Source organism: Euprymna scolopes, chromosome 20 (assembly GCF_053919585.1).
Source record: "Euprymna scolopes isolate OS-2025 chromosome 20, ASM5391958v1, whole genome shotgun sequence".
NCBI lineage: Eukaryota > Metazoa > Mollusca > Cephalopoda > Sepiida > Sepiolidae > Euprymna > Euprymna scolopes.
Window position 1 is genome coordinate 44,042,032 of NC_136501.1, and position 24,796 is coordinate 44,066,827.

Sequence of the window (24,796 nt, forward strand, 5' to 3'; positions counted from 1 at the left end):
CTTTTTTTATATAAGGTGTAAACTAATAGGTAAATAAATTTTATCTATCTATCTATCTATCTATCTATCTATCTATCTATCTCGCTCTCTTTCTCTCAATCACTCTCTGTATATATACACACACATACACACACACATACACACACACACACACACATATATATATATATATATAACTTACTTTTGCTGAATATGTACTGTTGACTTGAAACTTGATATATGGGACATTTGGACAGGCAGAACATATTCGATTTGTATTTAGCTGTTAAAACTAGTTACTAAGAGGTAAAAATTAAAAAAAATGGAACATGATCTAGGGAATACCACTTAAAGTGTGTTTATACGTATGCGCAAATGTACATTTATTTGCCAATCACTGTTAAATGTCTAAGTGTTTATATCCATCAATCCTTCGATTGTACGATAGTGGATATCGCTGGAAAGCTGAAGGTTTTTGTTTGGATTCTAGCTGATGGAACACACGTCATAATTTTTTTTTTTAACTTTAAAAGCACTAATACATATTCGGTACAATATAATAATCAATACAATAATATATACGAAAACTACACCAATTAAAATATTCTTAGGTGTATTTTACGACGCTAATATATTGGTCAGTATGCTAGTTGTAATATAAAAAAAAATTGTTTTTTCTATTTTTAAATATTTTTATTGATTCCAAAAGGGGGAAATTGCTACCTTTTGAGTGCACACAGTGTCTAACAAATTTAATAAAATATTTAAAGAACGCATGTAAATAACAACGTCGCACCCTTGAAGCAAGCCTCCTAAAATATCTGTATACTTGTCCCTCTTAAACACGTCACCTAGCAATATTTAATCAAATTTCGTTTGCGATCCATATTAGGCGCACGTATGTATGCAGCTTAATTAAAGGCATGGGACTTCACATCGTTATAAAAACTGGGAGATTAGTTTAGGTTGAACATTTCTCAGCATGCAGAGCCATAAATAAAATGCAATGATCCTAACCGGATTAATTTCCTCTGATGCCAAATGAATTCCTATTAAAATTGCCCATCTACTTAAGGTCTACGTCGGAATTAATCAAATGCCGTGTTCTTTATTTCAGTTAAACGTAGTCGATCTTATCTATGTAACTTATCAGAAGAAAATGGAATTAACAACAGGAATTGTGTGCAATTATTGCGCATGCATCTTTTTTCTCTAATCAATGATGTAAATAGATTTGCTTATAAATTGCCAGGCATTAAGGCAGGGAGTGTTTGCAACAAATGTATAGCTTCATACAAGCATAAATTTACTTGTTTATATTTCAAGTAGGGATGTAAAAATATTGTGAATAAATATATAATTGATCCTAAAATTTCCTGGTAAATAATATTACCGTTTAAACCATATAATAAATATAATTCTTTTTTATTAAATATTATAAATATGTAATTGAATTTAGAAATTTGTTGACATGAATTAAAAAAAACATAGGCAAAATTACTTATACGATGTGTAGAACAAAGACATTTCTTTTAATTGTCTGTAGAATTCTGAAATATTTTAAATGCTTAAAATAAAGATAACTGAAAACAAATATATATAGTTTTCTGTACATAGGGATTGACATTCAAATAATAATGTAAATATTTAAGATGAGCTGAATAATGTTGTGTGTAAATGCAATCATTGGGAGAACGCATTTAATGAGTAATATTTTTCTGTATATTTTTTAGCAAACTGATTCACGCTTCGCTGAATAGTTCAATAAGTCCCAATTACGGATATTTCATAATAATTCGATGAACGAAGTTCGTATTCAGAAATCAGTAAATAAATGCAAAAACTAACCAACCGTCATTGAAAGTATTTTCTTAGAAAACACAAATCTTACGCCTTACTAAGGTAATCATTTATGTGGCAATTACAAAGAATCATATTTTAAATGCATATTTACATATATTTACGAGATATATATTCTATTCCTTCTTATTTTCTCTCTCTCTTTCTCTTTCTCTCTCACTCTCTCTCTCTCTCTCTATATATATATATATCAATACATTTTACGTCTGTATATATATATATATATATATATATATTGTATATATGTATACTAGCAAAAGTACCCGTCGTTGACTGGGTTCAAAAACAGCCTACAGAAAATGGACTCTGATTTATTAAAGAATGATAGGTTATGAAAAGGAAGGGTTGTAAAGAGATAGCTTCGAATTTGGGGGTATCAAAACCAAAGCAAAATATGATGAAAGTAAAAATAAAATAGATAAACCCCATAATTTATAATATCATACCTGTTCACACTGAAACACTTATCACAATATTATGCGGATCTATATTAAAAAACCTTGTTAAACTATGTGACATATGGAAGTCAGGCGCGAACGAACACCCCAGACTTTTATTATACCATATTTCTTCAAACGGAAACAAAATTATCAAAGTATACTTACGCAGATAGGTATGAAAAGTCTTTATTAAAGTGTGTGCCTATTTCCATTCTATGGAGGCCAGGCGCGAACGCACCCCACAATTTTATTATACCATCCCTATTTAAGTTAAAACACACTTATCAAAGTAGTCTTATGTACATCTATATCAAAAACACTTGTAAACGTTTTTTTAATTTTTAATTTTTTTATTTCCATACTTTGTGGACCAGGCGCGAACGCAAACCCCACAATTTTAATGACCCACCGTTCTGCCAAATCAAACATACCCATTCCTGTGTCTCGATACATCTATCATTATATGTAATCAGTTTTTTTTTAAATAGTCAACCATATAAGAGCCTATTCCTGACCAGACACACGCACAGACATTCAGCTTTATATATATACTAGCAGTTCCGCCCGGCTTTGCTCGGGCTCTATATACTGTCCATAAGGTTATGTGCATATGTATATATTAAAAAGTGTGAATATGTAAAGTAATGTATTTCTGTATAATAGTCTTCCTTAATTACCATAGAGAAAAGACAGACAGACATTTATACTTTTATAGATGTAGATAGATAGATAGATAGATAGATAGATTGGATGCAATATATAATAATGATTAAAAAAAAAGACTCATGCGCCATCATTGAGAATCGAAACCAAAACGTTCAGCTCACGATTTATTTTGCCTCTGCCATAAATGACTGGGCTATGAAAACATGTTTACTGCAAGGCTAAAAATTAAAACATGAACCAATATTAACTACATTATGCATTCGTAATGGCGGCATTCGACCTTCACCTGGCAAATTTCATTTTTTTTTTAATTTTCACACTTTTGCACGGATTTTTCCAGGCTAAAACCCAAATATAAAGTTTTGCATGGATTCAAACATCTTATATATGAAATTTTATGTCCGTAGACCAAAAACTCTAGGAGGAGTTTTGTAGGCAAAATCTGTGCAACAAAAATATATACGTATATATAAATATATATGGAAACAAATTTGTGTTTCCTGTAAAGGTTTTACGCAAATATTACGCAAGTATAAATCATGTAGAATATCTGCATGAATATAATTACACGTAATAGTTAAATAAAGATGATCACCCCATAAGAAAACCGAAAAAAACTAATAGGAAATTAATTAAAATGAATGTTTAAAAGAATATGCAAATTAGCTAGATCTTTTGCAGATGGATGCAATTCCACAACCCATATATAAGAAAAGTGTATTTTCTTTTTAAATAAGTAGAAAAGGGTTTTTTTAATATGAATATCAATACACCCAAAAGAAAAACGAATTTATAGGAATATATATATATATATATATATATATATATATATATATATATATATACGTAAATTATTGGAAAACGTATAAAGGAGATGTAAGCTATACATAAATGTGTCTTACATTTAAGACAGCCACCATTAGGAGAAATTCATAAATATATTGTTCGCTATTTTCTTTATAACTGAATAAAGATAATTCTATCCATTTTACAAAGTTCATTTTTTTATTGCTCCGGTGATAGTATTTTATTGGAAATATCGTTCACGTAGATATAAAGACAGATTTCAATTTAAGCATCTTTTTTGCGGGGGGGGGTATTTACAAACACAAAAAAGGATAAACCTGGTGATATTTCATTGTTAATAATGTTCTGACATAAACTAACGTTGAAACAATTGAAGAACAGGGTTGTTATAAATTTCGTTAGATATCTTAAAAACATATACCTACATGTATATAGGTTTGTGTTTATATCTGGGTGCCTGCATATCTATTTCATAGTCTGGCTGCTTAATTCAACTAGCTTCTTAATATATTACCCAACAGACTATTTTTATGATGATAACCAAGACGTTCGACCGTTTATGAATTACTAGAAAATAGAAGTATCATTGATACAGGCGTATTTAGAATATACATATTTGATTAATATCCAATTTGCGTGTGGTATTGCGTGTATTATTATGGAATTAAACAGCTGCGATTGTTTTTTAATGTCGATTGTCCTCTTCTCGACAGAAAATAACGTGTAAACAAAGTATCATAAAATAAAACTCATATCAGCAGATACTAGATAATTCACTCTAGTTCTTTATTTTTTACTTATTAATTCGTGTTTCTATATCATTAAAATATAAGCCGATCTTTCTGAATGAAAATGCAGAATAATTTTAAAAAATATGCTAAAAACTGTACAAAATAGAAAACGTTTTAAAATGCAGACATTAGCGGAAAAGTAAATTCTCTATTCATTTAAAAAAAATTGTGTACATATTTATACATCTGTATGTGAATGACTTATTCGTTAACTAATCAACTAGTATATGCAGTGTCTTTACCTAAAGAAAGGAAAAATGAGGATGAAACCCATTCTTAGTATTCGTTTGATTTTTTTGTAGAATTTTATAGATGTATAGTTTGCAGCAATTTTATCAGTATGCAAACTTGTATTAGAAGGCATAATACGAACAAAACGTCCAGTTTGAACATCAAAATATATAAAATTTGCATTAAATTTTATCTATACTTATAGAGTTTAAATTTCTGAATGTGATTACACCTTAAGCATGATACATTTGCTGGAATCATAATTGATACATTATAAGTTATTATTATATCATCATATGAGATACATTCACACACACACACACACACACACACACACATATATATATATATATATATGTATGTATATGTATATATATATATAATAAATTCCACAGTCAAACAACGTCGCAGCTCACAAGAGCCATGACAGTCCATGGCTCGCGTTTCGCCCTCATTTGGGCTGATCAGTTAAACACATCCGAACATGTCGAGACGAAGTAGGTTCATTTCACAGTCGGATTTCGGCGCTGTTTGCTTGGTCTGTGTTGGTTAAAAGAAATTCTTGTGTGCGGGGCGTTTGGTCAGTTGGTAGAGTGCTTGCCTCACATGCAAGAGGCTCGGGTTTCGAATCCTGAGTTCGCATGTGTCTAACTGATGAGCCCAAATGAGGGCGAAACTCGAGTCTTGGACTTCCGGTTTGTTGACTGTCACTGTTCTTGTGAGCTGCGACGTTGTTAGACTGTGGAATTTATTATATACAATCTCTCACATTCTGAAAAATCATATATATATATATATATATATATATATATATATATATATATATATATACTATAAATTTTTCACTTTGCTATGCTTTTATTGTCATCGAAATCGATAAAATTGCCCAGTTTTTCAAGCAAATCGGTTGTCTGCTCTAATTGGGAATCCATTACTGTGTACCAGGAGAAAGCTTTCACAACTTTCTCGCAGTCGAACAAGCGTCAAGTATCGTGTTAACATTGTGCTCTAAAAGAAGCATTCACTCGAACACGTCCCTGCCATATCTAATATTCTACGGCTGATTATATACGGTTGGCCCTTTAGCTTATGTCGTGATACAACTTTTCGAATGCACGTTTGGTTTAGGGTGTCTAAAAGTGTTTACTTTGGTCAAATTCGTATTTATCGATTATCGATTTTCCATACTATCAGACGCATCCCGATACAAAATTTACAGAAAAAAACTCCCAGCCCTCTCAAGCATCTTCGTATAAAATTCCAAAATAATCGGTCCAGCCGTCTCTTAGTCTATAGGGAACGAGCCCTTGTCTCTATCACACACACATACAGACAAATTTTCTTTCACACAATTCTAGGGATATATGAGTAAGACATTGTATGCTTAAATTAATACCTTATTTTGCCCGGGAAAACAAAAGATTACCTTACTAAAAACCAGGATATTGAGCACTGAAGACTCTGAGACAACGGAGAAACATCAGATATAAAATAATTATTGGAAAAATAAAACAGCATACAACCCCATCTTGTAATGGTGTATTTCTTTTATTCAGACCCAATACAAATCCTGTTCTTTGGATGCATGCACCACAGAAACTTAAACATCTAGCAAAAAGGAACAAAGCAACTATTAACTGTACAAAATCAAAACAGAAATATACACAAAATATATATTACTGGCGAAATGATTCATTCAGAGAACGTAAAGAGAACAACCACATGTTCTAATGTCAAACTCCTGGCAACAGAATTGGGACAGACACCAAACTATAAATGGAAATCCTGATGAATAAAATAATTAAATCACTTAAATAATAATTAAACGCTCTTCAATTCTTCCCATTATTTAATAAACAACCACGATACAAACCTCTTCAATAACCAATCTGTAAAAACGACCTTACACTTTCAATTTTAAACAGCCCTATTACAAACTAATGCACGAAGTAAATATACAGGGTGTCCACAAAATCTGGCTACATTATGTAGAAGACTTTGTGGAAGCATCCTGTAGATCATATAGCCAGACTTTGTGGACACCTTATATATATATATATATATATATATATATATATACACGTGTGTGTTTGTGTGTGTGTGCGTGTGTGTGAGTGTATGTGTATACAGGGTGCTCACAAAGTCTGGCTACATATTCTACAGGATGCTTCCAAAAAAGTCTGGCTACATAATGTACCTATTTACTATGCCTCCCCACGGGACAGTGTTAGACACCAGGGTCGATTTTTTAACGTGGAGAAAAGGTACAAGAGAACAAGAAATAGAAGTGCAGCATCTGAAGAGCAGATACTACACTTTGATCTTGTCCCGAAGGCCAGCCAGACGTCGTGGACACCCTGTGTAATAAAATTATGTTATCCCTAAAGCATACAAAAATATCCAAAAAACGTACATATATATATATATATATATATATATATATATATATATATATATATATATATATATATATAAATCAGTGGGTGGGTGCAAAACAAAGAATATATTATACTTATTTAAACTATATAAGAAATATATGTAAAACGTGATCAGAATACAAAGTCATGAAAGTGTGAAAGAAAATTTGTTCATAGAACAAAAAATGATGTTGCAATGAAGGTTTTAATATGTTCTAATGTTTATTTAAAAGGATCTTACTCATTATTTACATCATTTGTCAATGGATAAACGTGTATATATATATATATTCCAGAATGTGAATGTAATTCCTCTCCTTTCTGTAATAATGAGATAAAACATGTAATTACAGGAGATTTACAGATAGTAAATAATCCTAAATTAAGAAAACTACTAAGTAAGGGTCCAAATTATAGAGAACCTAAATCCCTACATTACACTAAATGCGTTAAAGAAGTAACTAAAGCACTAGAAGGTTTTATTATGTCTATGGTAAACAAATAAAAATTAGCACATTCTACGTTTGATGCATGAAAAAATAGTATACTTGAATGCGTAAATGAAAAAGTTAAATATATAAAACAATTTAACACCCTAGAAAAACCAATCCTCTTTTAAAATATTCAGAAATACGGGAGGAACTTAAAATACTTCAAGAAAAGTTTGTAATAGTTCCGATTGATAAAGCGGCAAACAATATAGGTTTTATATGAAATAAATATTATATACAACGTTTATTGATAGGAGTATGACTCATAGGAAACGTTTCGGATACTTATAAAGTAAGTAATAGTAATTTAGATAGCATTATTTTGAATAATGGTATTATTAATGAAAAGGTAGGATTAAAGTTAGAAGAAAAACACAAAAATCTTCCATGTATGTATTGGATACCTAAAATGCATAAAAATCTAGTTGGTGCTAGATTTATTTTAGGTTCTAAGACGTGCATCACTAAAGCTTTAAGTAAAGCTATATCTAAAATATTTAAATTAATTATAAATCAAATAAATAATTTTCACCTGAAAAGTAAATTCTATAGTAATATAAATCTATTTCGGGTAGTAAATAATTCCCAACCAGTGAAAGAAAAATTAGATAAAATAAATTCCAGAATAAAAGCAAAATCTATAGCTACTTATGATTTTAGTACGCTATATACTAAAATTCCGCACGAAAAACTTATAAAAGAATTAAATGATACTGTAGAGTTGGCTTTTGAAGGTTGAAAGGGTAAATATATAGACTTTTCAAACTCTAAAGCTTTCTGGTGTAAAAATAAAAATATAAAAACTAGTGTTTCTAAAGGTATTTTAAAAATACTTGTAAGTCATCTTATTAAAGAATGCTATTTTCAAATAGGAAATAAAATATTACTCCAAACGATAGGTATCCCAATGGGATTGGATCCTGCACCATTTTGGGCAAATTTGTATTTACATAGACTCGAGTATATATATATATATATATATAATATATATATATATATATATATATATATATATATGTCATCACTATTAATAACAGATATATCTAAAACATATAACTTTCATGGATGTAGGAGATTTATAGATGACCTTATATGTATAAACGATAATGATGAATTCGAAAAAAAATAAACATCTTATATATCAAAACGAATTAAAATTGAATTATGAACATAGAGGACAACAGGCTACATTTCTGGATTTAGATATAAAAATTGAGGATGGGATTTTACTTTATAAAATATTTGATAAAAGAAACGCTTTTCTATTTAAAATAGTACGTATGACCCATAAAGATAGCACCTGTCCTGTTTTTATGTTTTATGGAACCATTATGTCAGAGTTTTTGAGAATAGCTCGCGTTACTTTTAAACTAACAGATTTATACCACCAGTTTCTAGTTTAGTAAAAAGGATGATAAAACAAGGTGGGGATGACAATGAAAAATTTAAACAGTTAAATAAAGCATTTGTTCGTTATCCTGATGCTTTTGAATCGTTTAAGACTAACCAGACTATATTAATAAAGGAAATCCAAAACTATATAAGCAATGTATAAAATGTATTTATAATTACATATAATAAATTTATATAATAAAAAAAAATGCATATATGTAAAAATATTTTAAACCTTTATACATCTAATTTGAAATAAGAATGTAAATATACTTAATACTAATCATAGTGGGGGTGATAAGTAGTTAAATGGATTAATCCTAATCTTATAAATACAAGATTGATAATTAAAAAATTAAAAAATGTATCCATTTTAAATGTGGAAATTGATGAATCGCACAGGTAAGAAATTCATTTTTATAGTATGAAAAGGTTAGTAATTGCAATTAAGAATAGGAAATTGGATCAAATGTTTGTAACATGGCTTCTTCCTAAGATTAAGGGTGGTGGTGTTTGATCAACAGTGCTGGGGAGCCATTATGTAATATAGTGTTTTCTTTTAAATCACCGCAACAGTGTTTCATGGTAAACAACTGAATATCCCTTGAAAAATAAAGTATTGGTATTTTAGTAAATTTGAGAGCGAGTTGATGCAGTTATTGCAGGTGATTAAATGACTTACTGACTGGATAGTTTTCTAACGAATGATAAAAATATTTTTGTATAGTTTTAAAGGTTAAAAACTTAAAAGACTATATATATATATATGTATATATATATATATATATATATATATATGTATATATATATATATATATATATATATATAAAAGAACAAGGGATACATTAAACTTATTAAAACTATATGATAAACATATTTTAAGCATAATCAAACGACATTTTTATTTTAAATCCATAAAACAACAAAATGTTTATTTACAGATGTTTGTTACTCAGAAACAACACACAACTGCTCATTTTTAAATAAATATTAATTTCTCTTTATCGAATAAGTTTTGTTTAAGCATATTTCATGTTTCTAAAATTTATTTTTTTCCAGTGAAGTTGTGTTTATTTTCTAATGTTTATTTAAAAGTATCTTATTCATTATTTACGTTATTTGTCAATCAATACGTATTAATCTTTTATTTTGTTTTTTTGAAACAGCCATAATTGCGAGCACTATCGATGTATTTTATGCGTATGTGTGGATGGGGGGTTCAGTCTTAAATAGTCTTCATAGTAAGCACTAGTACCTCAATATGATTACTGCGTTTGGACTCTTGTTTATGATAACTATCCTACAAAAGAATGTCGATAACTATCCTACAAAAGAGTGTTGATAAGTATCATACAATAGAATGTTGATAAATATCATACAAAATAATCTTGATAAATATACAAAATAATGCGATAACTATCATACAAAAGATAAAGTTGACGATATAAATCAAGGACACTTTATTTTATAAATGACAAGTGGAGAATAAAGGTACATAGAGGAGCAATGGGAAAATATTTAGTGCAGAGCAAATTCTTAATTGCTTTATACTTGATATCACTTTTTTAGTTCAGGTTTTAATTGTTGTTGTAAGCAGATAAAATGTAATTTGTGTAGAGAACTATATAATATGTATTTCTAACAATCTAGTCACTGTTATTTACGCTAATGGTGGTGTTTGGAGAGTAAATCTTTATAATATTAGTCTTTTATACCGTGAATATAATACAGGCATATGTTACAAGAAAAGGTTCCCATGTTCTTGTAAGTAAGAAAAGCATAAGATAAGTGAAAATGAGATACGGATAGACCGGGATTTGAACTTTGTAAGCAAGGTTCAGAAATGGAATTCTGCATTGTTCAGTTTCACATAAAATAGTTTAGATATGTTTGTTTGCAAAAAACGGAATTTAATTGTTCACTTCTTCTTGAAAACTAAATTAAAATAAGGTCAGCTAGAGAAGAACGAACAATAGCAATTTAAAAACATATTGAAAAAAAAGTTAGGTCGAAAAATAGGATAGTGAGAATTCTTTGTCTGCAGAAGTTGTTTGGAAACATGTGCCGAACCACGTATGTTAAGGACACGTGAGTTTCCCACGTGAGAGCCATACATACGTCATAGCAGAAAAGCAGATTCTCAATATAGTTTGCTAATTTTAGTGAGATTAGGCGGATAGAGAGAGACAGAGACGGAGACGAAGATCGGAGGCAGTCGATTCCGTGTCGAAGTCAGCACAATCAGCCGAAAAAGAGCTGACATAATCAGAGAAGGGGCCCTTTAAAAGCGAAGGGAGAAAGTTTCAAACACGTAGAAAAAAACTTTGAATTCCTGGATGTCATCATCATTTCGACCGGTCAAATGGAATAAAAGAACATCTCATATTTTTGTAACTGCCGTCTTCGTGTCGCCTTTCTACAATATTTGCAATCATCTTTAATGAACTTTGTATAACCCATCCAAGTAATGTGTCCCCCTCTTCGTCATAAGTAATGATTCTTCCCCTCTTGTGTTATAAGGGCTGATCACCCCTCACTCCTCTCAAATATATATAAGTAAGAAGAAACACTCTAGACCTGTTTAAATATATCTCTCTTCTATCTCTTATCATCTTAAAACGACCCATCCGTATACAACATATATGTTACACTTCTATTTGAATAAGGGGCTGATTAAATTATTGTCTTGTAGTTTTGTGTGTCTGAACTGTCTTGAAATTATTCAGTAAATTATAAATGTTCATTTTTTCTATATGTAGGAGAGTTATGAGTGTGTATAATTTAATATATTTTTTAATAGAAATCAAACATTTTTCTGGCAATTTTTTAAAGGATAAATAAGGATAATAATATTGGTGTATGGAATCTGTCAGTTCCTTTAATTACCAAGATTCTACAACATTTTTTAGATCTATTTGTTTGAAAGTAAACATTTTTTGCCGGATTTTTGTCTAATGGTTTCAAAATCCTGTTTATGTTTTCCCTTGAGTTTCTAAAATATTTTAGTTAAAGTATTTTTTTATTTTATTATATTGCTTTCTGTTTTCCTGACCGCATTATTTTGTGCTGCCTGTCAGTTGTATTGGCATTGCACCGTTCAGCTTGTCTGTCATCGGATTGGACCATAATCGTAGTTTTGAAAAACAATTTAACGCTTCTCCTTGCACTCAAAATGCTTCTTAGCATTTATTGCTGAACCAAAGTTTTCTCCGTGTAGTTAATGTAACCTACATAGGAATTCAAAAGTGCAATATTCCTATAATATTTCCATTGTAATATTGGTCATTGATTTGGATCATCAGCGTTTGATTCTAAAAGGTGTTTTTGCATATATACTTTAATACATACATGTATACTTAAATACTTATATATTCATTATTATGTAGATAGCGGTAATATTGATAAAAATATATAAGCAAATATGCATAGTAGCGTACGTAAATAAATTGTTCGGGTCACTCATTATAGTAATATTTTTAACACACTAATCCAATTGTGATGAGAATCTATTAGGTGATTTCGATTCATAAAAATTTATGAGTGAATCTTGTGAATCTCTCAACAAATATTATCCCATTACTTGTTCAAAAAGTAATTGAATTTTGAAACCGGACGTTCTACACGACGGTCTACACAACAAAATGCTATCTTACTATGCTCGAAATTGTTACAAAAATTTTAGGGACTGGTCATTCAGAAGTAAATCCTGTTTTTCCATCTAAAAGGTTTTACCAGAACTGACATGGATACCTTGTTTCCTGTTCTATAAAATTATGCTCTGATGAATTTTTAAACCACGCATGTTTTTTTTGTGTAGCATTTACTGGATTACAACTTGTTAGTGCAATATCATAGCTTTACTCCTCGTGATACCATTAGTTGTCATTATAAAATAGTAACCGGTTTATTTGCTCTTTTGATATTTTGCGGAAGTGTGGTAGATAAGGAATCGTGAGCGACTTCTAATTTTTTTTTCACCTGCACGTTTCTTCTACTTTGTAGGTATTTCATTGAGATATGGTGGAAGATGGAAACGTAATGAAATTCTGTATGAGAATGTAAGATTAAGAGAAAAACTAACGAATAATATTCAGAAACATCATATACAGCGTGCAACTTCCCCCAAAACGGGCCCAAACTCTAATTAGGCCCCGCTTCTTAGTATTTTGTCCGAATGAAATGAAACCTTGGTCATAACTAGGTTATTATATTCAAAACACTAGGGTCTTTGGCATTTTTTCTCCGTTCTACAGCATATGTTCTAGATGGCCTCCATTTAGCTTTTGTTTTGGGGGGAACGCTGTAATATATATATATATATATATATATATATATATATATATATATATATATATATATATATATATAACGAAGAGAACATTTATTTTTGTTTATATTCATGATTCATAGAGAAAAATAAAATAAAAACGCCAAATAACCAGTTTCACGGGTACTGTTATAGAATTGATGGATTTTTTAATAGTCAAAAATGAAAGTGACACGATCAAATCTGCATGTATTAAAGTATAGCAGCGTATTATCCACCTCCAAGACATACACTATATATTTAAAACAAAATTTCGTTATGAGATTAATCAGGTTCAAAACTAAGAGACATTTCTTCAGTATGAAAATAGAATGCGAAGAGTCTACAATATCTTCAGATAAAAGTCTAAATAAGCACGACTGAGAAATAAAAGAGTTAATGCAAAAATTCGCAGTGCATGACGGTTCTCATAGACATGCTTAGTTGTGGACGTCACTGTTGACTTTATTATAACGTCTGTTGGTTGTTAGTTCATGTTTCATGTTAGACTTTACTATTCAATCTTAACGTCGTCCAGAATACGTAGTCCGCACTGAAATTATATCGAATTATATACATGATATTTTTATTGTAATCTGTAGAACGTATTTTCGAGATGGTGTCATTAAGGATGTCGTAGCGAAGACAACGTTTACATTGGAAGCAAAATATAATTTGCTACTGTTGAGTTGATTTGCTTGGGAGTTTTTTTTTTTTCACTTACTCCAATAATGTTAAATAAATATATATTGGATATGTAGCCACTGCATTAACTTTTTGTTGGGAAAATTATGTTATTTTCATTTCGAAGGAGCACCTAATCATATAAAGAATACCCTTTCTTGAATAAATTATCAATAATCATTTGCAATACTTCATCGAATTTTGATTGTAAACAGATCATAAGCGCACCATGTTAAAGGCTCCAAATTAAATAAATGTGTCTTTTAGTAAGGCAAATAGTATCTTAGCATTTATACAATTATGTACACATGGGCTTACGCTGAAGGTAAGTTGATGGAGATTTTGTTACCAATGCGGAAGTAGAGTTACGCACTTCTTTGTAAATATATTTTACCACGTGATGCATGTTATTAAGTGAGGAAATAAAATATTTGCCCCAGTTTGATCATTAAAGAGGCAACATATATCGAAAGTAGACTCATTTTTTATGTATCCCCTAGCATATATACCCGGCGATGATTGGGTCACATGAAGTCCCGTTTGGAACACATCTTCTATATTAAGGGTATTAATAATTTTCATAGGGGGCAACGTCGATACTCCCACAACAATTTCAAATAAAAACATTAAAATGTAATCTCCCCAAAATGGGAGTACATTATACACTCTCCACCAGATATTCCGCAGAATGGATGCAAAGAGAAGCTATTCTCCAGATATTGAGCACTTTTGTTGCTCGTGCGCTGGACCCCACCCCTTTTAATTGCTTGTTTTTGTTTTGGTATTTTGTAAAGACATTTTTCACTAACCATTTTTTCGTAAAGAAAAGAAAATTCAGACTTGGGGGTCGGAGTCAATTTCTAGAACGGTCAAATATTTTATTACTCCTTTCAAGAATAATAAAAACCAACAAATGAGATCGTTTCGTGTATTCATAAGTATTTCATTTATTTAATTTGAATATTTAAAAATAAAGCAAACCATCGTTCTGTCTCGCCTAATTTATTTTTTCACGCTAGAAACTTATAGCGATTACCAAATAATTTTATGTGGAGAAAAGTTTCTATTTTTATCTTTCGAACTTCGGAACATAAACAAATTCATCAGAGGAAAATCTTTACACGTTTCTAAAAAATCGATGTCGGAAATAATAATTCAAAATAAATTAGATTAAGTATATTATCAATATAATTGTTATTTAAAGTTGATGAAATAACAATCTTTAATAGAACACTTAAAACAAATCCCTCGCTAGAAACTAAAACTAACATGACCATACTATATATAAAAAAATGAAACATTAAATTAATGGACCGTTTGTATATATTAATCACATTGCGAACAAACAAACAGACAGGAATGCGAATTTATATATATATATATATATATATATATATATATATATATATATAGAGAGAGAGAGAGAGAGAGAGATTAGTGGAGCAAGTAACTGCGATACGCAATAAAGTATTAAGTCGATGCAAAGTTTCTTGTGACGACTACTATTGCTTAGGGAAGCTTTAGGTATACAACAAAGGACTTTTAAAAATGTCCTTGCCAAATGTTAACGAATTCCTTTAGAGTAGTGATAATAATTATCTTCGTGTTTTTCTGGTTCAGTTGATATATTATTTTATATATGTTCATATGACATTGATTAAAAATAAAACAACTTTTTGTACATTCGGTTCTTAAGAGTTTTCCAACAGTGCCTTTCTAATCTATTTGCTGGAACTACTACGAGTACTACTCTTACTACTACTATTTGACTTCTGTTGCGCAATACTGACTGCTTACGATTAAAATTTCTGTGTTTAAAAATAAAAACGAAATAGGTTAAGCCTTTCAACTGTGGATTTTGTCATAGCTTGAAAATTCTTAGCAAATTCTCTTATAATTAAAAGGTGCACGCATCTGAAAATAAAACGATTTTTTAATTTCAAACGGTCCTTTGGAAAATTAATCGAGAAATAACTACTTAACGGAACAAAATGTTACTTGCAGACTAGTGAGTAATTAAGCCGTGGGTACTGCATGAAAAGAACAACCAAATTTTAAATTTCTTCACCAAATATTTCATGAATTCCTTAGGAATAGTGATATTAAAATATATATATCGTAAAACATGAATTTGACTTGAAAATACTAGTTAAACAATATAATCCTTAAAAGGAGACTCTTTACGTTTTACACCGGTATCAATAAATGTAACAAGAATTTTGTTTACATTTTGAAATGAACAAGGTTTCATCAATTTTAAATGGGTAAAATTTAATCACGCTATTATTTCAAATGTAAGGATATGATTAAATTCAATTTTAATTAACCACGTGTTTAACAAATAAAAAAGAAATAATGCAAGATTAAGTTTTAAAATGATTACATGTGTTTTATTTTATAATTTTAAATTAAAACATTGAACAATACAAGGTAAAATTTTACGATTTATGTAATTTTAGTACTGCGCTGAAATAATAATGTTATTATTTTGTAAAGCCATTGTAAACATTGGGAGGGGAGGATGGGTTTTACTTATTTTGTGTTTCCACATTACAAGTGAATAAAAAAATATCGTGAAAGTTGAATTTACCATGCAAAAAAACTATTTACAAATAGCGCGGTACCAAAAATGCATGCGCAGATTTTATGACTGGTCTTTCGGGAGATATTGTTTTTAAAAAGAGACTACACACCCCTATGATATTAAAACATTTTTTTACTTAATTTTTGTTGTTTTAAAAAAGATAAAATCGATTTTCTAAGTGTTAGTTTTCTGCCTAGCTGGCTAAGTTGAATGCGGTTCAACTTATTTTAAAGCGTGTATTCAGTTTAAAAGGACACTACCACTGCATGATATTTTAAAAAAATATTTATACTTATTTACTGTTGTTTTAAAAAGAAGGAAATCGATTTTCTACCCAGCTGACTAAGTTGTTAGTGGTTTAACTTATTCTAAAACGTTTATTTAATAAGATAAAAAAGTCAAGAAGGATTTCTCTTCTACTGTACACGGACAGCAATGGTGAAGTTTTGCCTCAGAACAGATACTTACCTTTGCTGATTATAATAATAATAATAATAATAATAATAATAATAATAATAATAATATATAAATAAATTTAGGTTCAGATGAAACAAAGTTTTACTCATCGACCGTATTAAATTTAAATAGTTAAACCTAACTAAGATACACTTAGAACTAATAATAAATAGATACTGCATAGAATTTAGAAAAACTTGTCCACGAAAAATTCGCCCATTTTTGCTTGGTAGGAAAACTCTCCATTATCGAATAAATATCGGTTGAAAATACATTGTATGACCGTTCTTGAAAGAGATATTGATTAAAAAAGAGACTACACACCCATAATATATTTTTAAATATTTATACTTTTTTTTCTGTTGTTTTAAAAATATATAATCGATTTTACAAACTGTTCGTTTTCTACCCATGTGTGTACTTTTTAGTGGTTCAACTTATTTTAAAGCTTTTATTTAGTTTAAATAAAAGCACCAGTAGTGTCGAGTGTTACTTTAGCAACAAAAAAAAATGTCCGACATGAGAGGATCACGTTTTGGGTATCTCGGTAATCGCTCAAAAATAGAAAATTAAAGAAAATATTGAAGTAGATATTGTTTTTAAAATAGCCTCCTCTCCCATAGAAAATAAGTTTGTATATATTTTTAAAGTAATGCCCAAGATCAGTGCTCGGGGAAAAAATCAAGATACCGTAAGTGGATACGGTTATGTAAGAATATCGAACGGAATGGAGTCCGGAGTCAAGACAGGAAAAACGAATGTACGAATTTGTATATGTGTCTATTAAGCCTTATTCCAATGCTATAAGCGGTTGTTTTAGTTCTTTGTATTTCTTGGTTGACTATTATTTTAAACAGTGATGTTTTCTTTTCTGTTTTTTCATGATCTCTTAAGCTGTTTTTATTATTATTATTATTATTATTATTATTATTATTATTACATCATAGTAATGTTCATATGTTATAGTTAGTTATTTCACACTGACCATTTCCGCTGGTATTCCATGTTCTGACAAAATGTCCGCCAATTTACCAATAATCTCCGTTATTTTGATAAGAACCATCGCAACTTCTGCTTGACAGGGATTCTCCGTGGCAATAGTCATTGAGTTTATTTGGGATCCAACATTTTAGTACTTTCTACATTATACTGGATAAAGGTGGGTGCACTTTTCACTCTAAATTACTAGTGACCAAACACTATAAAACGAGGTCCTCGATATGATCTTAAAATATATCTAATGATGAGGCCCCATCTTACGGGATTTGGGGAGTGTGGCGTCACCCTTCAATTGACATTGCTCCCAGGTCCACTCTTACCTGGAGTGGCAGGACTTGTTAAGGTCTCAACTATGAGTTAAATAGAAACCGACTTTAAAACAACAAATATAGTCTATTAAAAAAATTCTTCAAAATCATTGGATTCGGCATTAAATGACGTGAAAAGGGTTGATATACCGTAAAACAAAACAACCAACCAACCTATAAAACGATTTACTAAAATGCTCTATGAGTCTAGCACGTTTGTAATCAGAATTTTAAACAAGAGAAGGATTATTGTAAAATACCTTTAGTCGATTAGAAATTACATAGGAAGGCTAAAATATGTAGTTCATTAACTTTACCGTGTTGTTGATGTTCAGCGAAGAAACAAGAGATTATTAGTGTTAAGTGTCGTGTAAAATTATTAAATGTAAAAATGTAAGCAGCAAATAATTTGGAGGCTACGCTGTAAATGAGATGCATAAAAAGTAATAGCGATCCCCTCATCGTTGTAATACTACAATTCATAACCCCTCACCTCCCATATCTTAATTAATTATAAATGAAATAAGGGAAGAGTTTACAGAGTCTAGAGTAGTCCCGATAATCAACAAATTTACAGCTATGTTTACTACTAACCGACACACCGGTAATTAATACATATTTTATACTAAACTAAACAAACATAAAAACAACATGCCTTCAACTGGATAAAGGTGAGTGCACTTTGCATACTTACTAATTAAACGCCCCAAAAAGGGATAATTAAAATAATCTATTGGTATATCACGCTAGTAATTGGAATGGTTGTATATCCACACGGGACGTATTATCGTAAAGCAGCATTAAATAAGGAACACAACCACATAATTGATCCCAAACGATAACTAAGTTTTCTTTTTGGAAAGCTTTGGGAACAAAAAGCGTCACCAATATAGACCAATATATGCAAAACTATGAACCTGCATATGGTATTTATATTCTACAATTCAGAAAAACTTAAACAATACAAATGAAAGAATGATAACCATCGAAATTAAGTTAATATATAAATATGAAAACCTTTAGCCTATGTAATTAATGCAGAACGGCGGAAGAGTGGAACATATAACTCACAGTATACCACCTTTATTTCAATCATATAAATAAACCTGCATATTTCTTCACTGCCTGTTAATTTTACATAAATACATAATAATATAAAAACGAGAATCAAATAAATGGATTAAAAGGCAGTCAACAATAAATAAATAAATAAATAGAGCTTGTCAATAAAATTGATAAAGAAGTTGGGGCCAGAAAAGAAAAACAACCATAAAGACCTAAAACAGCGATGAGGGTATAATATTACTGTAGATTAAAGAGAAAGCTTACGCCAATAAACAACCGTCAAGTAAAAATAATACCGATACTTCCCTGCTGCGAGAGGGTGACTGCGAAGGATCGTACTTACGCCTCTTCTTTTCACACCCCACCTCTACTTTCTTTTCTCACAAGATTTCCTTTCAAAACGTATACTGCTCACATTCACAAAGTGTGCACCCCACTTTCTTTCAGACGTAAATCACACCCGAATATATTTCATAAAACCGAAGATAATCTTGAATCTCATTTTAATATCGCCTACTTTTTGGGGCTGATGAAGTGGTAGCTTTGAATTGAAATTCCATTGAAACATGTGTCCACATATTTAACAAATAATATTTGTATAATAAACAGACAATATATATATACATATATATATATATATATATATATATATATATATATATATATATTACAACAGGAAAATGCGAGCATGTAAAGTAATACTGTTAAGCTTAAACAAGGAAAAATAAACAAAATATAATAAATTTATAACTTAAAATATTGCAGCACTAAGGAATTATTATATAATGTTATAAATTTATTTTTTTTTAATTTTTAATGCTGCAATATTAAAGTTATAAATTTATAATTTTTTTTTTACTAGAATATCTTGTCTTTTTCTTTTCCAGTTTTAACAACTAGTCCTTCAGTTTTTCCATGGTGAAGCGTAGCCATATTACTTTTCATGCTTGCATTTTTCTATTAAAGTCCATGATTTTTCCAGGCTTTCAATAAATTCATTTATGCTTGTTTAATTTCAGTCTTAGGATTTTGCCCCCATAAACACACATGTAATAACAATGTACGGCACTCGTCTGCTTTCAATAAAATCCCCCATTTACCTCCCTTTCATGCTTACATTCTCTCTGTTTAACTTACTACTTCGCTTTTCGGGACAGCAGTGAATTACGTTGCAACAATAGTCGCTGAAGCTATGGAAACCCGTCATAGAAAGCATCGCTCACCTTCTTCCATATTTTTACGATTTTGAACGTCAAAAATTCATAACTTTGTTGTAATGAAATGATTAAAACTGCCACTTAGCACTATATTCAAACATATATATGTATATATATATGTATATATATATATATATATATATATATTTGAAATTTCGCCCATTTATTTTCAGAAATTTTCATACGATAAGAACAGTTAGTTTCTTAACAATCTATTATTAATATGACAGTTTTGATGTAGATTGGAGTAGAAAAGTATAGGAGATGTAATTCCAGGAAGATTTAACAACGACACGAAATTTCGAAAAATAGAAAAAAAACAACGCGGGAAAAGAATTCTGCGAGGCCGAGGTATTCCAATCATTATTCTTCACTCATGCGAATTCTGCCTTTTATAGAATTTTTTATATTTAGAACAACAGACACAAAGAAGTTTGATTGATTCTGAAATATAGATTTTAAATTTTAGTCTGAACTCAAATTAATGTTGCTTCTCCCCCCCAATATCTTTATTTTTATTTTGTTCTTTTAGAAAAATAAGAAAAATTGAGATACGGTTTAAAAAATGGGAAGAAAATAGTTTTTATATGATATCCTGAAGATAATCCATGGACATACCAATTTAAATGCTGAATTAGTTACATTCTGGTTTTAAGAACTTTCCAATGCTCGACAAAGATTTTGATTTTGTTTTTTTTATTCAAACCATTATTTTCAGTTATAACTTACTCTCGAATTAAACATAACTCTGTTTCCTGACGACAACAACAAAACAACAACAACAACAACAATAATAATAATAATAATAATGATAATAATAGAATAATAATTATAATAATAATAATAATCCGTTACTACAATAAACCATGCTTCACATTACTCATCGGAAAACTAAGTGCGTTGATAATCAAGGGGGATTGCTATCAGTAACGCTCCAGGAAATACTACCCGTACTTTTCAGGGAAAATTCTCTAAGAATAAACTTCGTGAATACTCCTGGATATGTATTAACACATTTTCTGATGGTAATAATAATAATAATAATAATAATAATAATAATAATAATAATAATAATAATAATAATCTATATATAAATACGATTGCGCGTGTGTTCTTTATTTATTTTGTGTTACGCTTATATACGTGTCGTTTAATTATGGACTTCCGCTGGCTGTAATAAATAAATTTACCAAGAGTCCTTCTAAAGTGTTGGTTTCGGCTCTGATTATAGCTGATGGCACTTTAGTCATCCATTTTTTATAAATAATTCCACCAGAATTTTTCATAAGTTTTAGTTTCGGTTTAGTTTATAGCTGGTGCCAGTTGAGTAATCTATTTTTGTATAAATAATTGTAGAAGTGTAAGCCAATAATGTTATCAAGAATTTTTCATAGGTTTCGGTTTCAGTTTTTATTTTAGCTGAAGGAACCCACGATATATATATATATATATTTATATATATATATATATATATATATATACATATATGTGTGTGTGTGTGTGTGTGTGTGTGTGTCCACTACAAATTTCCAGTTCTTTTAACGGGTTCCTTTTTCTTTTTTTTATTTCGATACTTTTTTGTGAACAAGAGCGGAGGTATATATATATATATATATATATATATATATATATATATATATATATATATATATTACGTGCGAATGAGTCCCCTGTGTAATTTCCAAAGGTCCTGCTAATAATAATAATAATAATAATAATAATAATAATAATAATAATAATAATAATAATAGTAAAAAGTTACGGAGTCCTGACATATATCGACTACAAAAGGCGTACGATAGAGTCTCCCAAACAGGGATAATAGTAAAAATGGAGAAAGTTAAAAATATAAGGTGAGATTATAAATTTTATGCTAAATGCAATGAGGACATGCATATTCGAACTGTGGACTAATAGATGATACATAAATGATATTAAAACATACAAATATATATTTTAAATTTACATTCCGATCACAAATGCTATTCATCATATATTTGATGCGCTTAAGAAAGTCCACAGCTAGATACAAACTTTATTTATATGTACGAACTATAACTGTTTAAAAGAAACTAGGAGGGAACGTGAAAAGCCAATGCAAAAAATCAGAAGCATCAGCTAGGCTATCTAGATAAAATTAGACACGGGAAATGACACTGTGATCATAGCATAGAAAGAACTGGGGGCAACTTAATGCATGGAACTATTCAACCAAAGGGATATGAGGGCACTAGGTAAACATGACCCCACATACATCTGAGTCCGTAAAGCAAAACAATATTATATCAAGGAGAAATAACACTAATAATTGGAGAGAAATACTTAAAAAAGAACACCTCTCGAAACGGAAACGATATTGCGTATCACTAAGAAGGTAATTTCTGCTGAGGTGGTTGACTACTTACCTATCTAATATGGATTCCAGTTACTTATTCATGACACACAGGAGACTTGTTGATCTGTACTGAGAGGGGGATTACTTATCACCTGAGTTCATAAATGCAGGGCATACTGATGAGGTTTCCAGTGTGTTGGAAAGCACTTCTCCTTAAGGCAACGCTTAAACAGTTTTGTAAGTATGGGGGTAAGTTCTGGTTGAAGCTTTTTAAACATTATAATTGGAATAACGTCAGGGCCAGTTGCTTTACTGGAATCAATGTTCTTGATTATCTTGGCGACCTCACGCACAGATATTTGTAGGTTACCTAGTGTGTTGTGTGTTATAGAAGGAAATACGAGGAGTTGATGGCCTTCGTCGCATAGGATAGAATTTGCTGCAAAGTTCTTGGCAAATCGTTTGGCCTTGCATGATGCTGACGAGATGACCTAGGTCCATTGATAATGGTTGAGATAGAAGCACGCTTTTGTTCAGGATCTTATTTGTTATTTGCCAAAACTGGTGGGAACCAAGCCGCTGTTCAGCTACTTTGTATTTAACGGACTGAGCATATAGCTCTCTTGCATTTTTATTACATTTTTACAATGATTGCCAGCGGTGCTGAAAGCAGCTTTAGTCTCAGTGCATCTATTACGTTGGTAGCTATGGAAAAAGTGATTTCTGTGCGCAATTGCAGCATCACATTCTGGGGAGAACCATGGCTAGCTGTAAGGTTGTTGGAATTTTTTGGATAGTATGAATAGGTCTATGCCTACAATTAACCATTCGGTCAGATCTGATACTATAGAGGACACATCTTTTTAAACATGGGATGGGGGAGAGGTACGTCTGAAGACTTATTACATTTCATTTTTATCTTAACTGATACAACTGAGTGGTCGGAGGATCCCAGAGGAGATAGAACGGAACATGAACATAGCTCAGGGGAATTTGAGAGGAAAAGGCTAGAATGCTTGCATACCGACCGGTAGTATCGGGTACACCGGCGGGCTCGCGAATAATCTGAGTGAGGTCATAGGCAATGACAAAATCATGACAGAACCTCCCCTCATCATCTGTCTTATTTGAGTTGGTCAGCCATTCCACGTTATGGATATTGAAGTTACCGCAAATGTGAATGTTAGCCGAGGGATGAGCAGACAGGATGTGGTAAATTTTCTCAGAATATACTCTTAAAGATAGTAACTCCGATGTTGCGGGGGCGATAGAGGGCAACTATAAATGCGGTGGTGTAAGCAAGTGCAACCTGTAAGCACATATAAAGTAAGGTTTCCTTTCTGCTAGATTTACAGCAGATGGGCTAACGGTTATATCTCATAGGATTAGCGAATCTCTCGACAAAGGGTTCCTTTCTAGGGCAATTGCTCTTGACATATCAAAGGCATTCGATAGGGTACGGCTTAAAGACCTACTTCACAAGCTTTCCTGCTACAGTATAACTGGAAATGTTTTGTCAATCATTAAATCATTTCTCTCTGATAGGCTCATAAGTGTAGTGGTTGATGGGCAGAAATCAGAGGCAATCAATATCAATGCTGGAGTCCCTCAGGGGGTCAATCCTGGGCCAAATTCTCTTCCTGATCTACAACAATGATGCCCCCAAACACATACTTAAATCATTCGTTGACATCTCCTCTGATCTTGAGCGCATGGTACAGTGGGGGAAGAGGTGGTTGGTTACCTTTAATCCATCTAAAACCAAGC

The 24,796-nt window shown here is 30.8% G+C and overlaps 1 protein-coding gene across 2 annotated transcripts in view; it reads left to right on the forward strand.

Moving 5' to 3' along the window:
* Window positions 1-24,796, forward strand: part of LOC145241655 (uncharacterized) — a 1,060,571-nt gene that overhangs the window by 584,514 nt on the left and 451,261 nt on the right. The gene's annotated exons all lie outside the window — the stretch shown is intronic.